The 11,411-nt window shown below is 40.8% G+C and overlaps 1 pseudogene; it reads right to left on the bottom strand.

Annotated features, from left to right (window-relative positions):
• Positions 1-2,091: 2,091 nt before the first annotated feature.
• Positions 2,092-4,992, bottom strand: LOC147417371 (peroxidase 7-like; annotated as a pseudogene).
• Between the last annotated feature and the right edge of the window lie 6,419 nt (positions 4,993-11,411).

The following is an 11,411-nucleotide window of genomic DNA, read 5'->3' as shown; positions in this document are numbered from 1 at the left end:
CCACCGGGCCGGCGGTCCCCTGCCCCCAATCGTACCTAGCTAGGTATGCAGTGGTGCCTCCCTCACAGAAGCTCATGATGTTGAGATAAGTCACAATGTGGGAAATATTGTGAGAATTTGTCCAGAACTTCTTGTGAATTTGTGACCTTGCAATATTGGCGGAGTATTTCTTACGAGGTACAGATCATGGAGAGGAGTGATCTGATGACCTCTGCACTCTCAGATCAGGCTGGCGATAAAGCCAAGTCGAAGGCCTTTTGTGCAGGAGCAAATTAATGCAAGTAGCAGTAGCCCAAGGGTCTTTCCATCGAGGGCATGTCACATCTATATTCTTGGAGTTGTCTATGGGGGCTATATATCAGCATGGAGAGCCTTTCCCAGTGTTCTCTTTTGTTAGAGGATCTTGTCAAACTGTTGGGCAGCATTTTGAGAAAATGAAGCTGGAGGGATTTCTTCCCAACACACAGTGACCATTATCAGCATTGTGCATACATGTGTTGCAGATGTTACGTTAGTTGAGGAAACAAAAGTTCATCTACAAGTTGAGTGTTCTGTGCTTCACCTTGATTCTGCAATAGAAGGGGAGGTAAACAAGACATTTGATTATTTCAGAAGAATAAAACAGGATGATGTGCCGCGTTTTCTAGCATTCTTTGTGCGCGTGCTCATGCTGGCTTGGTCGAGGAAGGGTTCTGCTACGTATTAAATTTGCAGCAAAGATCTGGTATTGAGCCCACAATAGGGCATTACAATTGTCTTGTTGGGCTTTCAGGCTGACTTGGCCTGTTAAGAATGGAAAAGCTTTAATGTGAGGCATGGTGATGCAACCATAGTCACAAGAAAACTCCATTCCCAGATCTTTCAGATCAGAAACTCGCTTCCCAAAGTTGCCCAATTCAGGTTTCCTTAGTGCCGTTTCTTTGATGAATTTGCGAAGGTTACATACAAAATGTAACTATAGGAGGCATCTCTAATTCGTTCCATTGCACAGGAAGATTTATAAGTTTTCTCATGTAGGAAAACAAAGTCTCTTCCAGTGTTTTTTCTACAATGCATAACATCATGAGCTCTTGCTCGAGAGGCACCGCATACCTCGCTAGGTACGATTGGGGGCAGGGGACCCCCAGCCCCGTGGCCCGGGGTCGGGCCGGGGCCCCTACCCCCAATAGTACCTAGCTAGGTATGCAGTGCCTCCCTCATAAAAGCTCATGATGTTGAAGTAAGTCACAATGTGGGAATTATTGTGAGAATTTGTCCAAAACTTCTTGTGATGTATGCAATTAGTAGCTTGCTCTTGGGTGTCATTGCTGGGATGCATGCAAAGCACACCTAGATCTAAAACAAGAGAGCTTGCAGCGCATATTGTTGAGTCTGTCATGCATCTTTACTTACAGAAACTCAGTATGCAGATCGTTGTATTGATGTATGCTTGTGTGTGCGCACGCGTGTGCGTGCATGTGCCTATGTGCACGAGCTCTTGTTTCGAAGAGTGGGGAAAAATAAATCTATGAACTTCCTCAAAGTGTCACAAAACTAGACAGCAAAAAGAACCAAACCTCCATCTAAAAGAGATCGGACAATATTGAATCATTTCAAGTCATAAATAAATAAAATAAAGTAAATAAATAAATTCAATTTCCCCACACTTGTACCATGGGATGGTATATCAGTGTGCTTGAGTTAGGAATGATTTTGGCAATCTCAAGATGCTGCATTTGTGAAGGCGGATTTCGAGCCTGAATGCATGGTAGAGCCGACATTCCGAGCTCTTTTTGCAGAGGGTTCAATTGAGACATCCATGCTTATTTTCAAGGTTGAAATCATGTATGAATATGGTTAGTATGTGATCCATATGGGATCACTGCAAGTCATCTGGCTGCGGCGTGGCATGGGCGGCAACCACTCTGCAGAAGAGAGATTACAATTTGCTTGCTTAGGGTCAAATATTCATGTCGATCCTCTTGTTATATAAACTGGCTCAAGGAGTACATAGTGAATTTGAATGACACCACATGCCAGAAAGGAGAAGGGCCTGTGTGTTAGCAATTTTTGTTAGAGGAGTTATTGCATGCGATTGCGTTAAATGATTTGTTATTGGTGGCGGGCAGAATTTGGGACGCTGCAGACGCGGCGGACCTCACCCTGGCGGCCCGTCAGCACTTGCACATTACCCAGCTTCACCATTGACACCGCAAATTGCGCATCCACATGCCCGGTTGGGTAAGGAAAGCATCCACCAGAGAGCTTGTCATGTTGTTGTCTACATATATGACTGTATGCTGTTGTCCGACTTTAACAGAACATTTCCCCCTCTTCAAGTTCTTGTAGAACTCTAAATCCAGTAAGAATGGTGTGTCTTCATCATTGAACACTTCCTCCCATGGCCCCCGCTTGCACTTCTCGTGCAACGCCTGTGCGTAAGTCGCGTTCATTCTGGGATTTGCCCCTGCTGCACCTCCCCTTGTGAATGAGAAGCAATGTGACTTCCCTACGGAGTGGGCTCCTGCAACGGATCAATTTCTACACATGTTATTCAAAAAGCAGATTGACAATGAAATGTAAGTGCATATTGTGCGGTGCGGTCGAGTGGATATTGTTTCAGATGGCCGGCAGAGAGTTTTGATCTTGAACTTGCTTCTGAAGGGTAGAAAGTCCAGATGGACAGAAATCCTTCAGGAGTATGATTTTAAGCTATAGTATTGTAAAGGACGATGCGTGAGAGAGACGAATTTTCTTTACCTGTGAGTGTTGCTAGATCTGAGAAGCTGAGCCCAAAAGCAGTAAACTGTTTGAGCAAAGTGTTAGCATCGGATTCTTGGTGCGGCACCTGGGCAGCATCGTTGATGTGAGATGTGAGGCTATCCTTGCGTCCGAAGGGCACAAACCAAAACGGCCCGTGCAACTGCAGTTCAAAATGATAAGGACCATGAGATAATAACATTCAGCTCATTGAGTTGCAAGCATGCCCACACATGCATGTGAGCACACACCCACACAAAGTATCGAGCTTTCTATGGTTCCTGCACTTTTCATGCTGCTAAAACTCACCTCGAGTGTTACATCGCGAGCAATGACGGTAAGAACATCAGCACATGAGACAACACCAGGGCAAGCGTTCTCCACGGCTAGCTTGATGTCGTCCACAACCTCAAAGCCACGCAAACCTTTGCTAAAGACTGAGTACATCTCCGTAGATTTTCCTTTGGGGTCCTTCAACAAGATGGAAGCATCATTGCCCTGGTTATGAATCAAGCAGTGTTAGTCATTGTGGTCCTTTCGATCTGAAGGTCAAGAGAAGCATGCTTGCAAGCTGAAACACTCAAGTAAGAATCATGAAAATCAATGCTGCTAATTAGCAGACCTAGGCATTGATGGTATGAAGCAAGATCACAGTTTTGGGCATTGATTGGGTTGATGACTTGTTAGTAGAGATGCAACGTCGACGATCATAAGACATAGTTGTGCCGATATGATCAGGTTCATTTTGCAACATTGTAAGGTGGCTTTGATTCATCAGTAAGATATATGCTTGTAATGCAAACCAGTTGCTTAGTACGAGCACACACACACATGATTAGCCTTAACTGTTCTCCTACACAGAATATGCACAAATGTCTGCATTAAATTTTGCAACCATATGATTTGCCTTATTTTGGTTGTGCATACAAAATAGCACCTAGATTTGAAGATGCACAATGGGTAGCCCTAATTGATCCTCCCCATCTGTAGCAAGATTGCTGTGTATATGCTCATGATGCAACAGCCTTTTGCCATTGAGCAAGTCTTTTTTTGCATCCACAATTGAGTGTTCACAATGGGAAATTATCCGTCGCATTTGTTTGCACATTGGACGATGGTCAGCACGGGTGCCCTCATGCAAATTGGAAGGATAGTGAGCACTATATTTATGCACACATGATTAGCCTTCATTGTATCCTCCATATGACTATTCACTCATGATGATTAGCCTTAGTTTGCTTTCTACACTCTCCTAGTTGATCACCCACATTTGAGTAATTTCCTTATGCACATAAGTCCTTTATAATTGTCATTACTCTTTGCACACAAGAAGTTTTGGACAAATTCTCACAATAATTCTCACATTGTGACTTACCTCAACATCACGAGCTTCTGTGAGGGAGGCACCGCATACCTAGCTAGGTACAATTGGGGGCAGGGGACCGCCGCCCCGTGGGAGGGCCGGGGGTCCCCTGCCCCCAATCGTACCTAGCTAGGTATGTGGTGCCTCTCGAGCAGAAGCTCATGATGTTATGCATTGTATGAAAAACACTGAAAAAGACTCCATTTTCCTACATGAGAAAATTTCTAAATCTTCTTGTGGCATCAAGATTTGCTTCTTCATAAGGCAGCATTATGTATTCTCCTTGTTTACACCATGTTAAGAGAGTGGAGGGCAGTACCGTAGCCATGCAGTCATGGAAGTGCAGACGTAGGAGGCTTGCGGCAAGTGAACGGTCCTTCTTGACCCATGCTGTGACCTTGTTGCGGATGATCGACTCCACCTGCGGGCAGGAGTGAGCGTAGTAGTCATTAGTGAGGGTCTCCCCATTGGAGCGCAGCGGTGCAGGGGATGGCCGTGGAATAACTGGAGCTTTGCGGGGTGCAACACGTCGTATTTTAGTCGGAGGCGCCGGCGGCCTTGCGACTACTCGCTTCTTCACTGGGACTGCTCGCTTCTTTGGTGGCACAGCTACTTTTTTCTTTGGTGGCGGGACGACCACTCGGCGTTTTTTGGGTGGTGCATTGATCGGAGCACACAGTGTGCGTGGTTTTCCATGGATGACGCGGGTGATGCATCTGCGAGGAGGAGGAGGAGGAGGAGGGGCAGTGTGGGGACGCCGGGCGGTGGCGGCGGCCGCGAGCAAGCCTTGTGAAGTGGGGAGGATTGCGGCATTGAGGGAGTACAAGAGGAGGGCGGCAAGGAGGCTGGTGAGGAAGGAGAAGGAAGCCATAGATGTAGCAGGAGCCACACCTAAGGGGGCCTGTGGCAATGAGAGGGGCGATCATCCACCTCTGATTAAGCATGCATATGTGTGTATGCGCCAGTGGGTGGTAGAGCTGGCCTATGATTGAGAAGATGGAGTGAGTAGGGAGAGACATGAGAGAACGTGGGTGAGGAAGCGCCCATATGCAGGATAATCCCATAAGGGCAGGTGCCTTCTGCAGCTCTGCTTTCATCTAATTTGAAGGCAGAGTGACTTGCACGATCATGACATTCGCTCTTGGCCACCTAGCTTCTTTTGTTTTTTAAAGAGCTCCAAAATAAATCCCCAAGTCAACATATACTTACTACCCACCTCAACTAGTGTTTCTCACAGCTTTTGTGCCCAAAAGTGGAGGATTTGTAAGCTTTTTACACCCAAATGTGCACTATTTTTCGGCTTTCTTAGCTACAAGGTTGAAATCTTGCCAAGAAGATAGTGAAATATACACTATAGTTGGAGCATTCGAGGTCTTGAAATACATCTACATAGTCACCCAAATTTTAGCAGGTCTATTTTCACAACCGAGGATCGTGCGGCTTAGTTATATTGTTCATTTTCTATAGAAAATCTTGACTTAAAGTTATTTGTATCCAAAAGAAGAACCTCAATTCTCATGCTGCCCTCTTGAGTGTTAAGCTAATCCATGCGAGGTTGCAACTTCCCCTATTAAAAACGAGGGAAATTTGCCAAAATACCCCTATAATTTGTGAAAATTATCAAAATACCCCTCAAATTCCCAATGTACCCTTCATATTTGGCAAAAAATTTCCAAATTCCCTACAACAAAAATTCCGATAATACCTCTAATTAACCTTGCAAACATCTTCTTTTTGCAACCCTTCATAGGGAGATCGGTTCTCCTCAGTACAAGGTGATAGACCTAGAATTTTAGATGGTATTTGAGGCCTCTTCACAAAAAAAATGTCCATCATTTTTGAACACAAATGGCTCTATTTGTGAGCTCATTGGTGAGTAATTTTATCTAAGATGCTCAAAGATAGATCTCCATTGTCATAAACATTGGACTATGCAAAAATTGGGGCAAATACATCTCAAATTGATGCAAGGGTATATTGGGAATTTTGAAAATCTAGGAGTAGTTTGGGAACTTCTACGAACTTCAAGGGTATTTTGGTAATTTTCCCTAAAATTTACTTGTCCCTTTGCTCAAAAGCTAGTAGACGGGTGCAATAAGTTGCAATGCCAAGCTTATAGCATTTTGTTCGCATCTCATTTGCTTACACGCCAACAATGCTTACAGCTTTTACAAGCCCAATGCTGATCGAATGCACCACCGTTATGAATCGTTACAAACCATTGTTATTTTATTGGTATTGCACTAGTTTAATTATTGCTCTAATCAACCTCTTTATCCATGCAATTTTTATTATCCAACGCTTAAATGAGCATAGCCAATGCCAACATTGGTGCTTGACAAAGTGTTCAGCCTAGACATGACAATCAAAAATCATATGGAAGTATATGCTAAGCACAATATGTTTATTCAAAGTGGCAAGTATTATATCACTTTGTATAAGACTTGCCACTTTGAATTAAAAAGGTGTTCCTAAAGGCTTCAAAAAATTAAAAAAGTGTTCTAACTCAAAGATTCCTTTAAACTCTATTGTACAATAAAAAGTAAATGACAATCAATATATATTGTGTAGAAATTTACTTTTGAGCATCTTTTCACATGTCCATTACATTGTTAGTTCTTACAAAGATAGCATTTAACCTATTTAGTTGTATTCTTAATAATGAAACCTCCTTGGAGAGTCGATTTATCTCTTCTTCTAATCTAGAACTTTGAACATCTGAAATGTCTGCTTGAAAATTATCGATTGAAGACTTCAATGATTCAAATGATTTAGTGACAAATTCTCTCAAAGATGTCGAATCTTCAAGATTTTATCCACGAAGGTGTTTCCAAATCTCTACTAAACATTCATGAAGCTTTTGCATGGTTGGATCGTCCAACGGTACTAATGATACTTGAGATTCAAAGTTCTCTTGGCTTTCCATTTTTTCTTTGGGATCTAGACAAAAAGAATCGATATGATAAGAGATACTATTTACAATCAAATTCAAAGACTTGAGATTTAAAGTACTCTTGAGGTCTAAACATGAGTATATTTTTAATTTGGGATGTAAACAAAGATAATTTGATAAGTCATAAGAGACAACTTTACAATTAGCAACAATGATTTACAATGCAACAATGTTTAAGTTTTTCTTAGAAAATATTGGTATGAAGTCATCTCCAATTTGTGTTGTTTCATCACTATCACTATCGGATATCATGATAACATTATCATGAATGCTTTCATCACTTAATGTTACAGTGTTCCAATTTTTTTCTTTATCGGTGTTATTTTTTTCCAATTCTTTCAAAATATCATTTTGCTTTCTCACTGCATGTAGAAAAAACTGTAAGGAAACTTAACATATATACATAATTAAAACCATAAATAAAAGAAGTTGACTCACTTTTTCAATTCAGATTCTTGCCATCTCCTTCTAAACCAATCATTGCGAGGTTCAACATTTATAAATTGTTCATCCATGACAAAAATATCCATGATATCTTTGAAGGTGGCATCCATAGGAAAAATCATGCATCTCCATAATGCCTTGATTTTATTCACTGGCATCCCTTGACCTTGGAATGGTGTTATCCACGATGAGGATGGATAGTACTTACCGCTCTTTATCATTTTATGAAGAGTGGATAAGAAATCATTGCCGATAGGATGTGGCAAATTGAATCTCCAGTACATTAAGGCTCGATCAAATATATTTGCATGAGTTAGGCAAACCCTACTTTTTAAATCATCAGCCCCATATTGTACGTAAAGTTCCACTCCTTGATTAATATCCTCCGCACTCATATTGTGAAAGATGCTTTGAAAATGAGGCTTGTAATATCCTTCATACAATAGCCAATTATACCCTGAAATGTATGCATATTCTTCTGCTGCAATGCTCTACATAATATGTTGGAACCAATTGGATTTCCACTTCCCATCCCAAGTATCTTTTTATTTTATGATTTACTGCAATTATTGATGTAGCTACAATGTGTATTATCATTTGAAAATGTAAGTGGAAGACTGTTCCACCTCTCTCCACAGAGCACATTCCAACTAAAGTTTCTTTTTTCAAAAATTCGTCTAGCTTCGGCAACAATCCTATATCTACGTAGGTACCTCCAATTGATATGGTATAGCTCAGCTCAAACAATCTAGTTGCTTTCTTTGCCTCTCTACTTAATTTTTCTTCTTCTGTTAATTTTGGTCTTCCTCTTCGTTTCATTTCCATTTCCACATTAGTGTTTGCTTCACGAGCTCTTTTCTTTAAGTTTGCCATCCCTATTCTACAAAATAAAATCAAATAATTTTAATTTTTTAAAATAAATTTATGTAAAAATAAACATATGAAAATAAAAATTCTTATCCTTAAGCCTCTATTCCACCTCAATCGATGCAAAAGGACCACTGAAGCTATGTTACTTGATATAAGCTCACTATATATTCTGCCAGAGGATGAAGCAAGAGCTTGTCTAAAGGATATCCCACGACGTTTTTTTTTTTCATAAGTTTTAGATTGCAAATTTTGTTCAATGTTTGTGATATTAAGGCATTCCAAACCACTACATCCCGTTTCAACATTTGATTGAAAAATTCTAGTGCTTTTTAATACTCCCAGTCTTTGAATACATATCAACTAGTCTTGTGTTTAAGAATAAGCTTAGCCTCAGGCCCTGGCTCATCATGTAAGAGTGGATATGACGAGCATGCACAGGGATTTGAATTTAATGAAAATTTTATGTGTGCCCCATTTTCAAAAAACAGTGGAAAGGCGGAATCTTACGACAGTTTTAGCGGGGACGTGCTACAGGTGGCAAGGCCGGACGGGGCCATGTGGCCCTGTGAGGTGGTCTAATCCCCTTATCCCTCTCTCCACTCGAGGCCATATGGGGGCAATGCCCCTCGCCTCGTAACCGCCTTCCTCTCTGTCCCTTTCGCTCGCACACTCCACAGAGGAGCAGCAGTGCACGCATATGAGACAGTGTCTACAGTTTATTTCTCGCGCAGTGTGTACAGTTTATTTCTCGCATTGTAGTGCTTCTATTGCCGACACAATCCGCAGAGCATATAGTGTCCCTGCAGGACTCAGGGAGGAAGAGAGAAGTAGCGACATAGAGAGAGAGACTGAGCGATACAACTCAGACACACAAAGAGAGAGAGAGAGAGAGAGAGAGAGAAAGAGAGACTTACTGAGATTCAAGATTCTAGCTACACATGGAGCCTGAGCCTGTAGATGATTCGTTTATATTTCTAAAGTGACTTTCGACTTTCTAATAACCTTTTGACTTTTGCCTACCTATGCTTAAACGACCAGCATCTGATACATATTTTAGAAGAAGGCCTAATCACTTTGTTCTCTTCATTCGTTGTTTTCAAGTTAATATTTGCTAATGGCATTTTATAACCCATCTAGTTTGGTCTCACAGGTCATTTTTTGCTGGTATGGGAGATTTCTAGTAACTTTTGGCTCCACATCAAGTGTCAAGATGGTAGTCTCCATGCATTTCTCTCTCTCTCTCTATCTCTCTCTCTCTCTCTCTCTCTCACACACACACACACACACATACACACATGCACACACGTACATAAAAATATATACGCATGCACACACACATGAAATAAACTATACATATATTAAAGGTGGTATAAGACTACTTAAAGATATGCTAATTTAGAAGAGAATTCCGGAATACTACTTTTATTTAAGCTCTTTGTTAGTACAAAAGGAGGTGAGGGGATAGTGGTGAGGGAGAGAAAGAGCTAGTGAGAAATGGATATATATTTATATATACACATGACTAGTATGTGGCATGTGTGTTGGTGTGGCAAAGAAAAACATGGCCTTTTTATGAAACTAAGTTCTATTTCACAAAACAAAAAGTTCAATGTTGGATTTATGTTCCTATCATGTAATATCAATTATAGGATGGATGCTACATCAATGAATAAACTTTTTATCATATATAGTAATACATTTTTTAATCTACTTAGTGACTACGATAACACATCGACACGACAAATAAATTAAGGTGGACGCATGCACCATTTCATGCACTCAAGTACATTATAGGGTAACCTTTGATGATCATAGAAGACTATCTCCATCTCTCTCTCTCTCTCTCTCTCTCTCCACCCACATGCCCTTGAGTTGAAGACTCCTTACATACGGCTTGAGGTCTCTTGGAAATGTTCATATAAATTTAGTTCTTGGCTAGACCATTGAGGTCACTTGTAATAGCTCTTAATTTAACTACTCCTCAGATAATACACAAGCCCATGATTGAGGACTTTTCAATGAAACTCTCTCTCTCTCTCTCTCTCTCTCTCTCTCTCACACACACACACACACACACACACACACACAACACACACACACAAAAGTTGTGCTCAACTTGTGTATATCATCTCTTGCGTCAATCCAATTTTATCATATGTCCTCCTCCTCTCTCTCTCTCTCTCTCTCTCTCTCTCTCTCTCTCTCTAAAACTTGAGATCAAGATTTATTGAAAGGATCTTTGAAATATTTTGGGATTATTTCAACTATGTTGAAATATCTTTTCTTCTTCTCCTCCTCCTCCTCTCTCTCTCTCTCTCTCTCTCTCTCTCTCTCTCTCTCTCTCACACACACACACACACACACACACACATGGCTAGTTATGGCATGTACCTATTTTCTTTGTATAATTCGCTAGGACTCTTGGCTAGGGATGCCCTTGGTGTATAACTGGCTTGAATTCAATAGGTATTTTTTTTTAGTAGGTGGTACCTTAATGGTATCTAACCCTTGGTTGATAATCGGTTTAAGTGGGGTGGACGCATTGCCTTGCTATATCCTTGGTATAATTGACAGGTTTGAAAACCTTGAGTAAATAATGGCTTGAATTCACTAAAGGATATTAGAGGGTGGTACCTACCTTAATGGTACCTAGCCCTTGAATTAAAAGGGATTATGATCATTTGGCAGGTTTCCTAGCTCTGTAAACCCTGTCATTTTCTGCTTAACTTCACGTTGTGCACTATAGCACCCTCTAAGTGCTATCTCATTCTCTCTCTCTCTCTCTCTCTCTCTCTCTCTCTCTCTCTCTCTCTCGTATGTGGCTTGTATCTTCTTCTTCTTCTCTCCCCGGGAGGTGACCTAATAAAAATGTAACTTATCACATGAGTTCAACAGAAGGGTATTTAAAGTTCTTGAAACTCAAAGAAATATATATACAAAAGGGTATTATTTTTTAAAATTTTTAAAAAAACTTACAGATTTTAAAAGAAAAGAGTACATTATATTCTTAACAAAAGTCACAGATAAGGGGTTTTACAAACA

Source organism: Adiantum capillus-veneris, unplaced genomic scaffold (assembly GCF_014529385.1).
Source record: "Adiantum capillus-veneris isolate H3 unplaced genomic scaffold, ASM1452938v2 Hic_scaffold_263, whole genome shotgun sequence".
In the NCBI taxonomy this organism is placed as follows: Eukaryota; Viridiplantae; Streptophyta; class Polypodiopsida; order Polypodiales; family Pteridaceae; genus Adiantum; species Adiantum capillus-veneris.
Note: the sequence above shows the minus strand (reverse complement) of the source record. Positions and strands in the feature narration are given on the sequence as shown.